General features: G+C 43.4%; 1 long non-coding RNA gene across 1 annotated transcript; it reads left to right on the top strand.

The window, feature by feature from the left end:
* Positions 1-13442: 13442 nt before the first annotated feature.
* Positions 13443-20057, top strand: LOC122463038. The gene is made up of 4 exons (XR_006286000.1): positions 13443-13525; positions 16509-16572; positions 17736-17779; positions 20035-20057. It is a non-coding gene; the product is annotated as an uncharacterized LOC122463038 (long non-coding RNA).
* Positions 20058-20409: the final 352 nt, after the last annotated feature.

Here is a 20409-nt window from a genome sequence, read left to right as displayed (position 1 = left end):
AGAGCAAAGCTGATTGGCTGAATGAGTTGCCACCCTCACAGGGAGGTCTCACCTTGAAATGTCAACCAATCAGAGAAGGCCATAAACTGAGTATAAGGAGTCAGCTGTCACATTTGTGTGTAGGCAACCTGACAGCAGTGTGGACTTGAGAGTGGAGACTGAAGGGAGAGATCAGAGCAGAGATTGACTGAGCAGAGAGACCCCTGACAATCAGAGGGATTGGTGAAGGAATGTCAGTCTGATTTTTTTGTCTATTTTAAAAGAGTGCTTATGTTTTGTATCTCAATAAATCTGGATGCCTGCTTCTGTGTGTGATCTGCCCCACCCCATCCTGTGAGCGGCTGGCCACTGCTCACAGAATGATAATTGTTAATTGTTCAATGTTTCTTTAATGCTATGTTGTAGTGCTGTTTTATGCATGTTTTGGGTACTTGTATGTTATGTTGTAATAAGTCTAAGGTTATTATATTAGAGGCCTTATGCATATGTATGAAAAGTTCAGTGTGTACCAACTTGCAACATTGTATTTGTCTCACAGTCTGTTTAATCTTCTGACTCAGTTAAATGTCTCAGCTTTAAAAGTAATCCAATTGAGCCTTGTTGCTAAGGTTTTGTCCTGGTTATTTTTAGTAAAAATTATGGACAGGTCACAGCTTCTGTGAATTTTTGTTTATTGCCCGTGACCTATCTGTGACTTTTGCTGCTGCGGCTCCATGGTTTCCACAGCCACTGTGGTAGCTGGCAGCTGTGGGGATCTCCCTCTGCCCGTGGCAGCTGGAAACTGTGGGGGCGGGCTCCACCCAGGGTGGCTGGGAGCTGCAGGGTGACCATATTTCCCAAAGAGAAAATGGGATACTCCCAGCTGCTCGCTCGAGGCGTCCCCATTCTCCCCCTGCATGGCCTGTCACTGGAACCTTGCAGGGGACCCCCAGTTGCTTGTCGCTCCTGTTGCCTGTTGCTGGAACCCTGTCAGGGCCCTGCTGGTTGCCAGCTCCAGAGTCCTGCAGCCCTTGGGGCTGAAGCAGAGAATGTCATGGAGGTCTCTGGAAGTCACAGATTCTTATTCACACCCTTACTTATTACCAATGATACACTGTAATTTTTTTCCTTTCCTTTCTTATTTTACTGAATAGTATACATTGTGACCTTTTCTTTTCCTTTCTTTCTTTACTAAGTATATTGTAATCACCTACTTTTCTCTCAAATAAATAAGACTTTGTTTTCAAAGTATTTCTGTTTGTGTGCCCATTCTTGATCTGAAGGCTGTATCCGTGTCCTTTCAAGGGTTAGCAGGATTATCTGGCTCTGGGGAGTCCTCTGTGGGTCAGAGACAACCCCGTTGGCAATATCCTGGCAATTCCTTTAGGGCGGATCACCACTTTTCTCCCCATTTGGATAGGCAGGCGAGTACTGGCATACCTTAAGTTCAAATAGTATGGTAACATTACAGGGATGTTTCTAGGAGGTCTTGTAGGACCAGTTCTTGGCTTAGTGCTGTTCAATCTCTTTAAGTGATCTAGAAGAAAATACAATAATATTGCCAGTAATGTTTGCAGGAGGTCAGTTATAGAAAGGAATCTGGATCACTTGGTAAGCTGGGCTCATTTGAACAACTTGTATATTAATACAAGGTCACGTATCTAGTAACAGAGAACATAGGCCATACTTACAGGATAGGGGAACTGTGTCCTGGAAAACAATGACTATGAAAGGATCACGATGGATAATCCAACTTCCCAGTGTAATGCAATATTGTCAATTTCAAGTGTTCAGATATCACTAGGCAAGCCCTGAAAAAGATTGCATTAGCTCTTTTTGCCACAGCATCGCACTGGGAGCTTGTTTGAGTTGTTTGTCCACAATGACCCCAAATCCTTTTCAGCGTCACTGCTTTCCAGCATACAGAGCCCCATTCTGTCAGCATGGCCTGCATTCTTTCTTCCTAGATGTATAACTTTGCATTTGGCTGTATTAAAATGCATTTAGTTTTCATGGACTCAGGTTTCCAAGCAATCCAAATCGCTCAGTATGTCTGCTCTTTCCTCATCATTATTTACACACCACCAATCTTTGTGGAATCGACAAATTTTGTCAGCATTGATGTTATATTTACTTCCAGACCATTGATGATAATGTTTAAAGAACATTGGGTCTAGTATCAATCCCTGTGGAACCCCTGGTCCAAAACACCCCTATTTAATTATGGTTCCTCATTGATGCCTATTTTTGAGATCTGTCAGTTAGCCCGTTCTTAATCCATTTAATGGGTACTTTGTTGATATTGTAATGTGCCATGCTTTCAGTGTGGTGTGGTACAAAGTCAAAGACCTTACAAAATCAAAGTATAATATTCCATCTGCCCAGTTACCTGATTTCATTTTTGGATGCACTCACAAGGTCGGTTGATAAAGGTATGTCTGACAAGATCTGTTTTCCATAATACTATGTTGACTGGCATTAATTTATATTTACATGCTTTAATTCATTATAAATTGAGTGCTATTTTGGCTGGTATTGATGTCTGGGTTAACCAGACGATAAATATCTGGATCATCCCACTTACTCATTGTGAATATTAATACAAGATTAGCACTATTCTAGTCTTCTGGTATTTCTTTCCTTTTCTAAGGTTTATTGAAAAATTAACATCAGTGGGACAGAGAATTCCTCACCCAATTCTTTAGGACTCTTAGATGCAAGATATTCAGGACTTCTGATTTTAAAATGTTTTTCCCTAGTAGATATTTAACAGCCTCCTTAATTACTAATGGCTTAGAATGGTCTTTTGCAACAAGTGTTAACTCATTATGCTTAACAATCTATTCCACCTTGTATTTAGCGGTGACACTGTGCATACTTTTCTCAGACTTGAAGAAGAGCTCCATGTAAGCTCGAAGGCGTGGTCTAATAAAATATATTCCCTTCAGTACCCTATGTCTGGAAGATACTTCATCATCTGTATGTGGTATGAGTACCCCATCCTGATCTTGAGCTTGGATTGATTTTTTTACCTGGAGCCAGCTGCTTTTCTTCCATGTGCTTATTTCTCTCAGTCACTGGGACATCAAGCTGATGACACTATACAGCTGGATATATTCAGTATGTTTGTGATTCTGGGGCCCATTGAATCTCACAAAAATCTGTCTGTGGTCTTGCATATATATTGAAAAATAAAGGACACAGGATTTAGCTTTATAGAACTCCTCTTGGAAGATGAGCAATTGTTCTTCCTGAACAGAAGGATTGATAGCCCTCGTAATTTTACTCAAGCTATTGTATCTGCAGATTGAGAAATATTTATCCTGAAAGAATGTCTTAAATCTGTAATCTGGTAGTAGAGCATGTTTTTCAGCTCATAAATCCCATGAGACAGGATCATTCTGATGCTTGAGTCAGGCCTTCCAAGGAAAAACATGTCAGATTCCTCTTGCTGCTAGACTTGATCTCAGTTTGTCATATCTTTAAGTAATTTTTAAAAGAAATCTTATAAATGGAGAGGAAGCCAGGGAAGGGATCAGAGGAGGCAGGAGCTATGGTCAAGGTAGTGGGGCTCAGGTGAAAGCCAGGTTTCCTTTCCTTTTCCATTCTAAAGCCTTGATAAAGCCAAAGGGAAGGAGTGAACTGTCTGTGATTGTCATATTTGTCATTACCCATAGCTAATAAGAATGTATTGTCATAAAAAGGGCTAAATTGTACTGTAGTATTTAAGGATATCAGTCCTATTTTATTTTTTCTTTCAGGGAATAATAAGCAAATTGCCATTTCTAAAATTATCCAGGCTGGGAAAATATTCCTCATGAGTTCTCTTTTAGCTTTGCCCAGATAAGAGGATGTTTCCTGTTACTGTCTTCTTTTTCCCAGGGGTTATTCTGGCCCCGTCCACCAGATTTCTGCCTGCTATGAAAAAAGCTTTTATATACTCACTCATTTTCCAGTGCGTGCACTTGTGTGCGCGCGCGCACACACACACACACACACACACACACTAAAATAAATAAACAAACAAACCCCAGCCCGCCACCTCCCAAGAAATAGGATCAAACAAACAGTGTATAGTTTGGTAGAGTCCCTAGGAAACACTGACTTGTTGAGATGCCAGGGATAACTTTAATTGTGGAGATACCTATACAAATTGAACTAGGGTGTGTTGGTTCCTAACTTAAACAAGTATAGAAAGAATGTTGATATTTAAGATTAGCTGGTTCCTGAGTTTAGCAACTAAAATTGTGGATTGATTTTAATATTGTATTATAACTGCAATATACAAATACTTCTAGCAAATTATATATATGTACATACATGGTACTGTCCATTTGTGTTCAATACAAAACAGCTTTACTTTGTACTTTAACAGTGAATTTACAAAATTAATTTCTCTCCATCCAATTATTTAAGACTTATAGGCAAGAGAGAAAAGATCTGGTTTGAGCTGAGATTTGGAAAGAGGTGGAGGTGACGTGGAGACACAGGAGGGCTGCTCCATGTAGCAGGAGCTGCAGAAAAGGAAGATTTTGAACTAACAGTAATGATGTGGTGGAGCAGGAAAGAGAGGAGGTTTTTTAATGCTAAACAACATCAGTGTAAGGGTCTTGTTTCGTAATCAAATGTATAAATAATTATATCCAAGTAGACATTTAAAAGAATACTATAGTTATAAAGTCAAGCACTTCAGAGTCAGGAAATACAAAAATTAAGGTTGTTTGTGACATCATAATTAGACCTCTTGTATGTATGCTTTATGTTACAGTCTCTAGTTACATGATCATATACTATTTTGTTCCACATGGCCCCCAGGCCTTATTTCCTGCACACTTTTCAAACTCTGCTCTGAAGGCAGAATGATTAATTTCCTCCTGGATATTTCTGTGGCACTCATGACTACGGTATCTGAGTGCTTTACAAACACTAATTTATTTTCACAAAACCCCTGGGAGGTGAAGGGCTAGTATTCCCATTTTACAGATAGGGAACTGAGGCACAGAGAGGTTAAGATTAAAAACTGTCCATTAATTGTAAGTGCCCAATTTGAGACCTTGGGCCTGATTTTTCTGAGTACTGAACATTATATAGCACTTTATATGTTCAAAGCACAGCTCCCTTGGACTTTAGCTGTAACTGTGAGCGCTCAACATTTTTGCAAGTCAGACGGTTGCATCTCAAGTCTGGCATCAAGAAAATGAGAAACACACTATTAGTGGCCATTTGTGAAAAGTTTGCTTTACGTCAGTTGACCAGCATCACACAGGAACCCTCTGGCAGAGGCAGGGGACAGAATCCAGTTCTCCAGGGCAGCACTGAACTGTCTTAACAATAAGACCATTCTCTTTTATATGCAGTCCTATCCCTCATTTACTACCCACCTCTGAATTTCTGCAATAGATGAAGCAGGGGATCCTGTTTACAAAAACCTGTTACACTACCCAACCCTGATTCATCCCCAGCACATAGTCCAGCCTGCGGACTGAATAAGTCCTGTGGGGAAAAAATGGTATGTGATCATGTAACTAATGACTGTTATAACACATAGGTGCAATGTGGCAGGACGAATTAAGGTTGCTCAAGCACTTATACCTGTGCAACTGAATGTGAAATGCTCCAGTTCTGATCTGAACTCCCTTTGCACTGGTGACAATGAAGACACAAGGAGAGGAGCATCAGCCCCAGTATGTTCTGAATTCCAGAACAGCGTTCACACTTCTGTACTCATAATCATTTGTGACTTGGTTCTGTAGCCCTTGCTCATGATGGATAAATACTTACAGAAATGGCTTGTTAATGCATGGATATGCTTGTTCACGAGTGATTTTTACAGCTATTCATATGGGAACAGCCATCCCCATACTCATGCAAACTGAAACCTATTGAGGCAAATGCTGATAAACAGCAACTAACAAGGGGAAACCCCTTTGGGGACCATCGAGGGATCGGCAATCAATAAGGGGAATCAAAATGGTCAGTCAACCATTCAGAATTCAAATGAACGTTCATGAACGCTGTTTTTTCAGTATTCAGCCAGCTCTATGAGTTTCAATATAGAATGCTGAATGGTAAATAGTTTTAACTATAGCAACACCGTAAACATTGAAGGTATCTGAAAGGGTGTGTCTATACTGCAATCCAAGGTGCTGTTGCAGCTCTGGTAGATGTACCTATACTAGCTTCACCTATATAGCATGGACAAATCTAGCCGTGTAGGTGTCGTGGCACAGGCTTCAATGCAGGCTGTACAAACCCAACCAGAACCCTGGGTACCCTCTCTGTTGCTGAAGCATATGCTGTAACATGTAAGCTGCTGTTATATGCTCCTCAAATACTTCCCACACACAGCACTGGGTGTTCAGCAGAATTGGCTCCAGTGAGAGAGGGAATATTTGCCAGGACATTGTAGTTTATTCCTTCCTTTTTTAGCTGTGTTTCATGGGGGTTTTGATGTCCAACTGGACAGACCCCAGATACATTATTGCTTAAGATTTTATTAACAGGTATGTCTGGTTCTGTACAGGCATTTTTTAAAAAATGACTGTTGCTTGCCTCAAGTTCTGTGTTTAATTTCTTCCACTGCTCTGCAGTTAGTGCTGTCAAGTAGCATTTTCGAACACCTTGTGTTTATAAAAACAAATAGAAAAGGAGGACTTGTGGCACCTTACAGACTAACAAATTTATTTGTGCATAAGCTTTCTTGAGCTACAGCTCACTTCATCAAAAGCTTATGCTCAAATAAATTTGTTAGTCTCTAAGGTGCCACAAGTCCTCCTTTTTCTTTTTGCAAAAACAGGCTAACACGGCTGCTACTCTGAAACCTAAAAACCAATAGTAATTGATTTGCTTTGTACTTTTAAAAAAGTTATTGTCTTTTATTATTATTTCTTTTTTAATGGCATCCAGAAATGTGCTAGATGCCTCCCAGTACAGATAAAGACAAATCCCTGACCTAAGGAGCTTACAAAAGAAATATAGACATGATTCTACAGTAGGATCACAAGCCATCATTACTGGCACCACTCTAGTAACAAAGTCCTTGTGATGGGAAACACAAAAAGAGGACAGTAGTGGTAAGGGACTTGGCTTAAGGACCGATCCAAGGGCCATGCTTTATAGTTATTCTCATATAAGGCTTCTGTTTCAGCATGAACTCATTTATCCAGTGACCACCTTCTAACCGGGTTTACCAGATGCATATTGTAGTGATAAAGGGAAAGGGTCTGATTCTCCATTGACTTGTATCCTGTCTGGTTATTTATGCCTGTGCACTGTGATTGTAAATGCTACCAAATCAGAATTCATCACTCATTTATACTGGTGGCAATGTTTTCCAGCCACTTTGCACAGCTGTAAAAGACTGCACAAGGTGCAAAATAATAGAGAATCAGGCCAGTGAGGCCATTCTAGACTTTTAAAGGTGGGAGGGAATAATATTGAGCAAATCATTGAGTGGTATTAGGCCAAAAAAGCTTCTTAGCAGAGCTTTGGTTTTATTTATGTTGAATTGTTTCTAATGCTAAGAATGTACTTTAAATGCGAGAAAGGAGAGAAGAGATGGCGCTTTCTCTGTAAATAGCCCAAAGAAACTTGTGACATATAATTTATGTACTGATGCTGCATCTCACTTTAGTGAAGAGACTATTTACAACAAAATGGCTGGAACGCAGGGGGACTGCTATAAAAGACAAGTAACATCCAAATCCTTCTAAGATAAGTCTGGGAATGAAAGCTTGACAGCCACTTTCAGTCCAAGGAAATGTCTGAAGAAGTAACACAATCATTAATAATAATAATAATAAATTATTAATAAAAAGCAGAGACACAGCAGTAACAAAACATCAGTCATCCACCAGTAAAGGAAAGAAACAGCATATATAATTTCACCAGTATAGGCCAGCACTTTGTAAGGAGAGGTAATATTTGACCAACATGAATAACTACAGCAGCAGTTCAAAGGCAGACCCATTAATTTCAGCATAATCTAGTAACTGTTACGTGCTTTAATAAATTATGTCCATCTTGTGTGTAATCTGGATGGACTGCAAATCAGGCATATATTCAGCCTGTATTTTAATACTCAAGTATCAGAAGGGTAGCCGTGTTAGTCTGGATCTGTAAAAGTGGCAAAGAGTCCTATGGCACTTTATAGACTAACAGACATATTAGAGCACTTCGACATGCATTCGACGAAGTGGGTATTCACCCACGAAAGCTTATGCTCCAATACGTCTGTTAGTCTATAAGGTGCCACAGGACCCTTTGCCTATTTTAATACTGGCAGTCTAGGAGCTGACAAGTGCAGATCATGGTCAGACGCAGTGTGTCAGACTCCCTGCGAGCTTCCCCCTTGAAAACCCCCTTGCTATACAATTTCAGGTCTACTTATGCTGGTGTGGGAAATATTCATTATGAACAAGATGTGGCCATCAAAAGTCATTTCACTCATGATCACTTGCTGAATAAATGTTTTCATCTGGTCTGATACCATGGAATAAGGTATCACCAATGATAAAACACTTAACGTCTTAGAGCAGTGTTTCTCAAACTGGGGTTTGCGGACTCCTAGGGATCCCCAAGTGTACCCCAGGGGGTCTGCGCGTCCACTCCCTCCCTCTCCCTCCCAGCGCCTCCGGCACACTAAAAGTCTGGCAGCGCAGTGGGGCTAAGGCAGGCTTCCTACCTGCCCTGGCTCTGCACTGCTCCCAGAAATGACTGGCACATCCCTGCATCCCTGGGGAGGGGGCAGGGACCTCTGCGCACAGCCCCCATCCCAAGCACTGACTCCACAGCTCCCATTGGCCTGGAACTGCGGCCAATAGGAGCTGTCGGGGTGGTGCCTGCAGACAGCGGCAGGGCATGAAGACCCCCAGGTCCCCGTGCCTAGGAGTTGCTGCCAGAGGGATGTGCCGGTAGCTTTTGGGAGCCGCCCGAGGTAAGCGCTGCCCGACTAGAGCCTGCACCCCTCACCCCCTCCTGCACCCCAACCCTCTGCCCCAGCCCAGAGCCTGCATCCAAACTCCCTCTCAGAGTCTGCACCATGCATCCAAACTTCCTCCCAGAGGCCGCACCCTGAAACCCCTCCTGCATCCAAACTCCCTCCCAGAGCCCACAGTCCCTCCAGCCCCAGACTGGTGAAAGTGAGTGAGGGTGGGGGAGAGTGAGCAATGGAGGAAGAAGGGATGGAGTGAGTGGGAGGGTGGGGGCTCAGAGAAGGGGGTGGGAGAAGGGCTGAGCAGGGAGGCTTGGCGGTCCCCCAAAATTTTGAAATCAAACTGGGGATCCTCGATTGCTAACATTTGAGAACTGCTGTCTTAGAGGATCTGGGTTAAATCAAAGGAAATTAGGAGCACAACTCAGTATAAATAAGGGTGACAGAACTAACTCCGCAGAGTACAGCAAATCCATGAGTAGCTCACTCTGGTCCAAGCGATGTTCTTTGAGATATTGTGAAATTTAGTTTTTATTAGTTCTGGGAAACCAGTTTCATGATAACACCATTAGGAGATGGCTTCAAACATAATTTCAGTGAAAATAAACCCAATGTTATCCAGGCTTTGTACTGCCAAACTTCCAAAATTAACATACTGTGAACTTGCTGGAGAGAAGAAGATCTGCATAGCTTATGCTGGCATGAGTCTAACCTCTCTGGTTTTATGGCAGTTTAACTCTATTACCTTCAGTGGAGTTGCACCTGACTTACAAAAGTGTGAATGAGAGAAGAATCAGGCCCACTGGATTTGTTCTAATATCAGTTAGTAGATTTTACCCATTTCTTGCTCGTTCCTATTACAACTTGCATTTAAATAACAAAAAGAAAAGGAGTACTTGTGGCACCTTAGAGACTAACCAATTTATTTGAGCATAAGCTTTCGTGAGCTACAGCTCACTTCATCGGATGCATACTGTGGAAAGTGTAGAAGATCTTTTTATATGCACAAAGCAAGAAAAAATACCTCCCCCCCACCCCACTCTCCTGCTGGTAATAGCTTATCTAAATTTTTTCATGCTTTGTGTGTATAAAAAGATCTTCTACACTTTCCACAGTATGCATCCAATGAAGTGAGCTGTAGCTCACGAAAGCTTATGCTCAAATAAATTGGTTAGTCTCTAAGGTGCCACAAGTACTCCTTTTCTTTTTGCGAATACAGACTAACACGGCTGTTACTCTGAAACCTGTCATTAAATAACAAAGGTGTTGAGAGAAAAATGTATTTAAACACGGAACACAAAAACTCTAGATCTTGCAGTTCTTACTCAGGTTAGCAGAACTCCCATTTGCTTGAGTCAGTATGAATAGGAACTTTAGGATTTGACGTACCCAAGGTTTTCAAGTGACACCTTTTAATCTCACGGATTTTTGTCAGTTTTGGTAAAGTGACTGTGCTCAAATAATCCCTTGTTTTAGAAAGTTTTCATCTACCATTTACTTGCAGTTAATTCTTAACAGCCAGTTTCACCAGCACACTCTCTTTGCGTGCTCTGAATCACTCTGGTGATGCAAAGCTGCCACAAACCCCTCTTATCCTGACAATTCAACTGGGTTCACAGCTCCGCTGTGGCCTGGATCTGCAAAGGGATTTAGGCACCTCAACTCTGAGTGTTGAAATGCCTAACTTTTAGGCACCTAGAAGAACACTGGAATCCACAAAGCCTGAGTTAGGTGCCTAGGCTTCCTGTACAATGCCTATGAATGCAATCCGCAAAAGCCAGCATGCTTGACAGGAAGCCATTTAAGCTAGTCAATGGGAGATGCCAAGGAAATGGATATGATCTAACCCTCCCCCTTACGTAAAGTTAGGTACTTAGGCTGGTGCTGCAGGGAGGCACGTATCTCTGCTTAGCAATGCACAGCCAGGAATCCTTTTCCTGGAAGCAGAAGGCTGAGGTGCCTAAGTTATTGCTTGTGAGCGTGAGTTAGAGGCTTGCCTTGCTCCACACAGAACAGCCAAAAGAGGAGCGGGGGTGATGGCAGCAGTGCTTATAACTTTAAAGCCCAGTGATTAAAGCACTCATCTGGGCTGTGGGAGACCCATCTTCAATTCCCCCATCTGCTTGATAGGGAGAGAGGATTTCTACAGGGGTTCCTCACACCTCTTAGGAAAGGACTCTAGCCACTGAGACATGGGATATTCTGATGTGTGTGTGTGTGTGTGTGGGGGGGGGGTTCTTCAGTCTTCCCTGTTAAAGCTTTATCCACTTTGGACAAATACTTAAAGAGTCATTGGTCCAGAGAGAGAGTGATTTTAAAACCTGATGGTTAGGGCACCCACTTAGGAGGTGGATGACCCAGAGGCCAGTCCTGCTGCTCCACTGATTCTGTAATTATTTATCCAAAGTAGAATAGCTTCAATGTGAGGCAATGAGGAAGCCCCACTTCAAACTATCCTATAGCCCAGTAGTCGGAGCACTTGCCTGAGAGGTGTGGAAGACTCCTGCTCAACCGCTTTTTCCCCATCAAGCACAGTGGGGAATTGAACCTGGCTCTCCTAAATCCCAGATGAGTGCTCTAACCACTGTGCTAAAAATTATGAAGTGGGTAACATCACCTCCTCTGCCCAGATTTTGAATGGGGTCTGATCTGGGAAGTGGTCTCTGAGCATGCCTATTGGATTGAGCCCCACAAGTGAGGTGAGCAGTGGGGCACCGATCTTTCCCCAGTTTGTGGATCACAGTGAGGTCTAGGTGGGACATAGGCATCCAGATGCCTAGAGTCAGGCATCAGTGGATATGCCCAGAGGCAGAAACGTAGGTGCCTAGAGAGTTTTATCTGAAAATGTAGGTGCCAAATGAGTTGAGGCAGCTATAGGGTTAGGCAACAACTGAGTAGGGGTTTTGTGGATTGCAGTGGAACTTAAAACTGGGATTTAGGTGCCTAGTTACCTTTGTGGATCTGGGCCTGTGTCACTGCACTGGTGGGACACAGTTGGAGTGTACTGTAGAATTTGGTCTGGAATACTTTATTGGGTCCCCATTTACTACTGGACAGTTCCTGAATACTCTGGATTGGTATTTTAGAGAGTGCTGTAGTTTACTTTCTTTTCCCATCTAGAATAACAATGAAGTCTTTGTAACTGGATGATCTGCTCCTTTAAGGGTCAGAGGGTCTGGGGCCAGGTCCTGTTGGATTATCAGACCCAGCTCAGAACAGGTCAGGTAATTCCTACAAAGGGCTGAAGAAGCTCAGTTGAGGAGAGGAGCTGTAGGAAAGAAGTTGGGTCAGTTGTCTTGTCCTGGACAGAGGGAAGAGACACAAGGGGCCTCTGGGCCCCTGCAGCCTGCTTTAGTCAGGGGAATAATGATGTCTGTGTTACTTTCATAGACTCTTAGAAATGTACGGCTGGAAGGGATCTTGCAAGGTCATCAAGTTCAGCCCTCTGTACTGAGGAGGCTGGACCAAGTAAACCTAGACCACCTTTGACCGGTGTTTGTCAAACCTCTTCTTAAAATCCTCTGGTGATGGGAATTCCACAACCCTCTCTTGGAAGCCTATTCCAGAGCTTAAGTACCCTTATAGATAGAAAGCTTTTCTTAATATCTAACCAATCTCTCTTGCTGTTGATTAAGCCCATTACCTCTTGTTCTACCATCAGTGGACATGGAAGACAATTGATCACAGTCCTCTTTATAACAGCCCTTAACATATTTGAAGACTTATCAGATTCCCCTCTCAGTCTTCTTTTCTCAGGACTAAACATGCCCAGCTATTTTAACCTTTCATCATAGGTCAGGTTTTCTAAACTTTTTATCATTTTTGTTACGCTCTTCTGGACTTTCTCCAATTTGTCCACATCTTTTCTAAAGCATGGTGCCCAGAACTGGATACAGTACTCCATGGAGACTTCACCAATGCCAAGTAGAGTGGGACAATTACCTCCTGTGTCTTACACATAACAGTCCTGTTAATACACCCCAGAATGAGATTTGCCTTTTTCACAATTGTATCACATTACTGGCTCATGTTCAATTTGTGATCCACTATAACCTCCAGATCCCTTTCAACAGTACTACCACCTACCCAGTTATTCCCTGTTTTTCAGTTGTGCATTTGATTCTTTCCCTCCTAAGTGTAGTACTTTGCATTTGTCTTTAATGAATTTCATGTTGTTGATTTCAGACCAATTCTCTAATTTGTCAAGGTTGTTTTTAATGCTAATCTTGTCCTCCAAAGTGCTTGGTTTCATCTGTAAATTTTATAAGCTCTCCACTCCATTATCCGAGTCATTAATGAAAATATTGAATAGTACCTGTGATAAATGAAGGGGTGGGGTAGCTCTCTTTTATGGACACCCAGCCAACCAGTTAGCTATAAAGTCTCTCTTGGTGGCTGTTCTCTGCTTGTTTTACCTTTAAAGGGTTAACAGAGTCCTCCTGGTAAAGGAAAGGGAGTGGCCACCTGACCAAAAGAGCCAATAGGAAGGCTAGAACTTTTTAAAATGGGGAACCAACTTCCCCTTTGTGTGTGTTGTTCTCTAGGAAAGAGGGGAACAGTTATGCTATGAGCATAGATCATACCTAGAACTACTTATTTGGAACTCCCAAATGTGTAAGTAGATCAGGATTGTTTAGAAAGATGTGATTAGGTTTATTTCTTAGGGCTTGTGGACTCCTCTGTGCTAACCCCAGATGCTTTTGTTTGTTTGTAACCTTTAAGCTGAACCCCCAAGAAAGCTATTTTGGGTGCTTAATTTTTGGAATTGCTCTTTTAAAATCTAGCGAAAGCCTAAGTTCCAGATGTATTTTCTTTCTTTTTTTTGTTTTTAATAAAATTTACCTTTTTTAAGAACAGGATTGAATTTTTGGTGTCCTAAAGGGTTTGTGCATGTGTTGTTTAATTAGCTGGTGGCAACAGCTGGTTTTCTTTGTTTTTTCTTTTTCAGCTCTTCCCTGGGGGTGGGTGTGAAAGGGCTTGGGAGGGTTCGCAACAGGAAGGAATTACTAAGTGCACCTTTCTGGTTTCAAAGGGTTTTTTTTTTTTTTTTTTTTTTTTGCATTTGGGTGGTGGCAGCATCTACCCATCCAAGGTCAGAGATAAACTGTAACCTTGGGAGTTTAATACAAGCCTGGAGTCGACAGTATTAATTTTTAGAATCCTTGTGGGACCCCACCTTCTGCACTTGAAGTGCCAGAGGGGAATCAGCCTTGACAGTACTGGACCCAGGACTGACCCTGGTGGGATCCTGCTAGATACATCCTTCCACTTTGACTGAAAAGCATTGATTTGTCCTGCTTTTTGAGGACAGTCTGTGATGGGGGTGACTACTCCCACACTCACCCCGCAGGGTTTAATGAAGGGTAGATGGGTCAATTAACCCATTAGGCAGCTGATTAAGGAGGCTTAGCTGGGCAGGAATAGGCCTGGCCAATAAAGCCCAGGAGCTGAAAGCATAAGGGGGTGCTGTAGGGTTGCCAACTTTCTACTCGCACAAAACCAAACACAATTGCCCTGCCCTTCCTTGCCTTGCCTCTCCTCCAAGACCCTGTTCCCTGAGGCCCCACCCCCTCTCACTCCATCTCCCCTCCCTCTGTCGCTCGCTTTACCCACCCTCACTCGCTCATTTTCACCAGGCTGGCTCAGGGGGCTGGCATGCAGGAGGGGATGAGGGCTCCAGCTGGGGGTGCGGGCTCTGAGGTGGGGCCAGAAATGAGGAGTTCAGAGTGTGGGAGGGGGCTCCAGGCTGCAGATGTGGGTTGGGATGCGAGAGGGGGTGAGGGCTCTGGGTATAGGCTATGGTGTGGGGATGGGGATTTGGGGTGCACGAGGGGGCTCCAGGCTGGGGTTGAGGGGTTTGGAGTGCAGGAGGGGGCTCTGGGCTGGGACAGGGAGTTAGGGTGTGGGGTGTGTCTGAGGGTTCTGGCTGTGGGTGTGGGCTCTGATGTGGGGCCAGTGGTGAGGGATTTGAGGTGTAGGAAGATGCTTCGGGCTGGAGGGTGGGAGGGGGATCAGCGCTGAAGCGGAGTGTTGGGGTGTGTGGGGGGGTTGAGGGCTCTGGCTGGGGGTGTGGGTTCTGTGGTGGGGCTGGGGATGTTGGGTTTGGGGTGCAGGAGGGTGCTCCAGGCTGGGACTGAGGGGACTGGAGGCACGGCCAGGTGGCTCTGTGCACTTCCCCTTCTGCAGGTGCCACCCTCACAGCTCCCATTGGCTGTGGTTCCCAGCCAATGGGAGATGTGGGGCAGCGCTTGGGGCAGTGCACGGAGCCCCCTGGCTACCCCATACATAGGAGCCGCAAGGGTGACATGCTGGCTGCTTCCTGGGAGCAGCACGGCGTGGAGGCTAGCAGGGAGGCTGCCAACCCCGCTGTGTGGTGCCGCCAACTGGATATTGAATGGCCTGGTCAGTGGTGCTGACCAGAGCCACCAGGATCCCTTTGCAACTGGGAAACTGGACACCTGGTCACCCTAGGGTGCTGGGAAAAGACAGACACTGCTAGGAGAAAGAGAGGAGTGAGTGGGGACAGCAGGCTGCTGTCACTCCCTGGGAAGAGGCTTTGGGAAATGGTAGACCTAGGGAAGAAAAGGGGAACTCGTGGTAGGAAGAAGCCTAGAGAGAAATCAGTGATGCCAGAGAGAGAAGGCCCAGATTGCTGAGCTGGGGGTCACTGGACTGGAACCCAGAGAAGAGGGCAGGCCTGGGTTCCCCTACCAGCCATTGGCAGTGAGTGGGAAGACTGCCTAGGACTAGTGAGGAGCTAAACTCCCCTGGAAGTGGGGGACATGGCTGGAGGGCCAAGCCATGAAAAGGACACTGTGGTTCCTGAGGCTGTGAGAGGAACTGCAGGGAAATGGAGTGTTGCAAATGACAGATGGGGAGTGTCAGCCTCCAGCGAATCCCCAGAGTATCAGGAGGCGCAGGTCTGGCAGTGAGTGGTGTGTCCCATGACACAGTCTTTCAACAAGTTTGTGTGAGTTTTGTTTATGAAGAATACAACTGTAATCTGAGGGATGGGCCTGAATAGAGTTTGGGGTGTAATGTTAGTCCTTAATGGGCTGGTGGGGACAGGCCAGTGGCCCTAAAAATCTCTCTGAGGAAAGATAAATAGCTACCAACATACTCCATGTAATGTCTAACCATGCATAATACCACTTGCCTTAATTTACAGTGTATTCCTCTGTGATTTGTCTTAGCAACATGTTTGCTCGCCCTCTTACCCTGAACAGTAGCTTCCATAGGGCTAGAGGCAATGGAAAGACTCTGGTTAAACAGATGTTTTTGATTTCCCCTGAGTGAATGTTGCACAGAGAAACATTTCTTGGATTGTTCCATACCGAAAAATATCTTCAGATTGTTTATATTTAGATCTTGATAGAGCTAAAAGAATTATTGCTTAAGAATAGCTTACCAGTGTATTGAGTCTTTGTGCTTTGAGTCTAAACCATTAAATAATGGTGCCTTGAGGTGTACAAAACAAAACTCTTAGCAATATATATATCATACATTTGAATTGCCAGTAGTATTTCTGTCTGCAAAGTGAACAACCGTGTGATATTAAAAGACCAAGAACTGATATGTTTGTTGTTTTATTTTTCAGATTCTGCTCTGTTCTCTTAGGACAAATTAAAATGAAGTGCAGTAAACCACAGGGTAACCCACTGGTGAGTGTGTTATAGGTCTGCTCTATGCCAATCTGGAGTGAACATGAATCTTTTACAGTCTCCAGCCAGTGAGGTTTAGCTCAAGCTACAGCAGCTTGTGTTTTTAGCTCTGGAGGTCCTTGGTTCAATCTGCGGTGTGTTGGTATGATGGTGGCACCTCAGGCTCACTCTGGTGAGTTTCAAAACTATATAGCCCAACTACTGAGTCAGTGTTAGCTGTGTGGACACGATCTGTCTGCCATAAGTATTTGTATGTCCCCCATGACCAAAGTATCTGAACAACTCATAGCACTCCTGTGAGGTAAGGAAGTGAGGTTATTCCCATTTTACAGATGAGACAATTGAGGCAGTGAGAGGCTAGGGAATGTCAACACTGCCCTACAGTTCAAAATACAGGGGGTGTGAATAGCAGTGTACCACAACTCCCCTGTGTGGACACTGCAGGGGCAAACTAAAAGTTTCCTACTTGACATTAATGTTATCCGGATGGAAGAGGACTAAGTTAAGGCAATCTAGGAATCGTTTAGTTCATGTCCACAGCATCCACATGGGGAAGCTACAGTGTAGCCCTGCTATTCACACACCTCTACCCCAAACTGGGGGGGGGGGAATAGTATAGACAAGCCGTAAATGGCATGCCCAAGGTCACAGAGGAAATGGGTGGTGGAGCAGGGATTTGAATGTAGTTTTCTCTAGTTCTAGGGTAGTATCCCTAACCACTGGCCATCCTTCCTCTCTACAGAATCAAGCCTCATCTTCCTCAAGAAGAGGGGAGGCATATGTAATTCAAAGAGGACTGAATTCCAAGTTCCGTACTCAGTTTATATTCAGTAATTGGTCCATACAGAAGTTTCAAAGTAATTGATACATGTCACAGGTCTAACCATTTTTTTGGTTATGTGGGGTTTGTATGCACAAAGTCTGATGTACCAGGATCTACAAACAAAGGAGGGGGAAAAAACTGAACAGGGCAGTTTCTTATGGAATTAAAAGTGAGACTGTACCATTTAGAAAACTTGGATGTGGAAATGATGCCAAAAACCTGCAGACTTTTTGAGGTGCCTTCCAAATCTACATTTTTATTTAGTCTATAATAAATACAGTTGTGTACTTTCTTTACTTACAAGTCTAACACAGTCATATTTTAACTTTCATTCTAACAGTTTAAATGGACTCTGGCAGCTGTATGTAAGATAAGGCATGAAGGGTGAGTGTTTGCTGGAGAAATGGAAGCTTTCCCTATATGATCTCAAGTGGAAAATCATTATTTGAAGTAATCCTATTGTAGATCTTCCAAGACTCCTTCAGCACTAATAATACACCTGGTATCCCCTATCTTTTGTGACGTCTTGGTGCTGATGGACTTATGTATGTATTTTCACACAGAGGTGTAGCATAAATTTGTTTTTAACTTGCTTCTCCAAACAGTTATGTATTTGGAGGTATTTCACATTTCTTAATCATATTTATTACAGTAGTGCCTAGGGAACCAATCAAGATCAGGTCCCATTGTACTAGGTAGTGTACAAACACAGAGCAGTAGCTAGTCTCTGCCCCAAAGAGCTTACAATCTCACTAGGGAAGACAGATGTAGGAGACAGGAGTATAACACAAAAGCAGAGTGAACAATGTGATGGTGGTAAATGGTACTTTAGTGCCATTATATTTGGAGATGTCTGTGGGCTGGAAGGGGGTTTAGTTAGGAGGGGATAACTGAAACACAATGAAAAGTAAAGTGAGAGAGGACATTGAAGGAAAGGGAGTGCGAGGGACAGAGCAGGGGGAAGAGGAGGGCCGGTGTGGTGTGATTATGAGATATCTGAAATTCTTGCTACACTGCAGCAAAGGAGTGGAAAAGATCACTATCCTACACTTTCTTTTTGTGCAGCCACTAAAAGAGATCTCTCCAGGATCCTTTTAATACTGGGGAGATACCAACTTTCTTCAGGCAAACAGCTATAATTTAACAACTGAACACAACAGTGGCCATACTGGGTCAGACCAAAGATCCATCCAGCCCAGTATCCTGTCTACTGACAGTGGCCAATGCCAGGTGCCCCAGAGGGAGTGAACCTAACAGGTAATCACCAAGTGATCTCTCTCCTGCCATCCATCTCCACCCTCTGACAAACAGAGGCTAGGGACACCATTCCTTGCCCATCCTGGCTAATAGCCATTAATGGACTTAACCTCCATGAATTTATCTAGTTCTCTTTTAAACCCTGTTGTAGTCCTAGCCTTCACAACCACCTCAAGCAAGGAGTTCCTCAGGTTGACTGTGCACTGTCTGAAGAAGAACTTCCTTTTATTTGTTTTAAACCCGCTGCCCATTAATTTCATTTGGTGGCTCCCAGTTCTTATATTATGGGAACAAGTAAATAACTTTTCCTTATTCACTTTCTCCACACCACTCATGATTTTATAGACCTCTGTCATATCCCCCTTAGTCTCCTCTTTTCCAAGCTGAAGAGTCCTAGCCTCTTTAATCTCTCCTCAGATGGGACCCGTTCCAAACCCCTAATCACTTTAGTTGCCCTTCTTTGAACTTTTTCTAATGCCAGTATATCTTTTTTGAGATGAGGAGACCACATCCGTACGCAGTATTCAAGATGTGGGTATACCATGGATTTATAATAAGGGCAATAAGATATTTTCCGTCTTATTCTCTATCCCTTTTTTAATGATTGCAACATCAAGAAACACCCCAACATATATGTTCCAGGCTCCTGCCTTCCCTATCAGAGTTGGGCCCTGTTGAACTATTTCTGCTCCAAACACAAGCCCAATATGTCATACAAGTGGGGCTGGTGAGTGAATAGACGCTGTGGGGCTGATTGCTCACTGCCTTGAACAATGTGTCATCATTTGCACCTCTGTGAAGTGGATGTAAAACTCCACTGTTCTGATCTGGTAACGTTTTATGTCCACTTTGCACAGAAGTAAACTCCTGCAAAGGGTGCAGGGCAGTGGCAAATCAGGCCCGGAGAGGCTGAACAGTGATGAGACTGTAATGTATGATGGAGGTTTGATTTCCAAGTGTGATAGTGGCACCATTTATGCAAATGAGACAGGCCTAGCGACGGAAATGTGGTTCTTCGTTTTTTTGTAATGAGTTGATTTTTCTCTTGCTATGTAAGCTCAACAAATAAAATTAGAGAATGTGATCCTGATTCACCACTACATTACTCCAGTTTTATGCTGGTGGTGTTTCATCCATTTCAATGGACCGATATCCGTGTAAAACTGGCTTATCTCAGTGGTGAGTCAGGCTCCTGTTTCCCACTTATCTGGTAACAATGTCAGATGTGTGAATGAAAGCAGTAGGCATTAGTGATGAATGTACTGTAATTCATTTTACGTGAAAAAGAAGGAAAGAGCTAGGTCAAGTAGAAACATTCAAAATGATCTTGTAACTGGAATAAAAAAAAAGCAATTGATTCATGTTGAATTTTCATATTTCAGCTTGGATAACTAGCAAAAAATGACAGGTTTCAGAGTAACAGCCGTGTTAGTCTGTATTCGTAAAAAGAAAAGGAGTACTTGTGGCACCTTAGAGACTAACCAGTTTATTTGAGCATGAGCTTTCGTGAGCTACAGCTCACTTCATCGGATGCATAGCATATCGTCCACGATATGCTATGCATCCGATGAAGTGAGCTGTAGCTCACGAAAGCTCAAGCAAAAAATGGATGAAGGAAGCTGAGATTAGAGTCAGATGATGTAACTCACTACATGTTTTCCAGTGCTGTGAAAATAAGGAATTTGCTTTCTTCTGACATGGAAGCTAAATCAGAGGAACTTAAAAAGAAAATACGGCTGTTTATGTTGTTTGTAAAT

This window comes from Chelonia mydas, chromosome 1 (assembly GCF_015237465.2).
Source record: "Chelonia mydas isolate rCheMyd1 chromosome 1, rCheMyd1.pri.v2, whole genome shotgun sequence".
In the NCBI taxonomy this organism is placed as follows: Eukaryota; Metazoa; Chordata; order Testudines; family Cheloniidae; genus Chelonia; species Chelonia mydas.
This window is presented reverse-complemented; position numbering and strand designations above follow the sequence as displayed.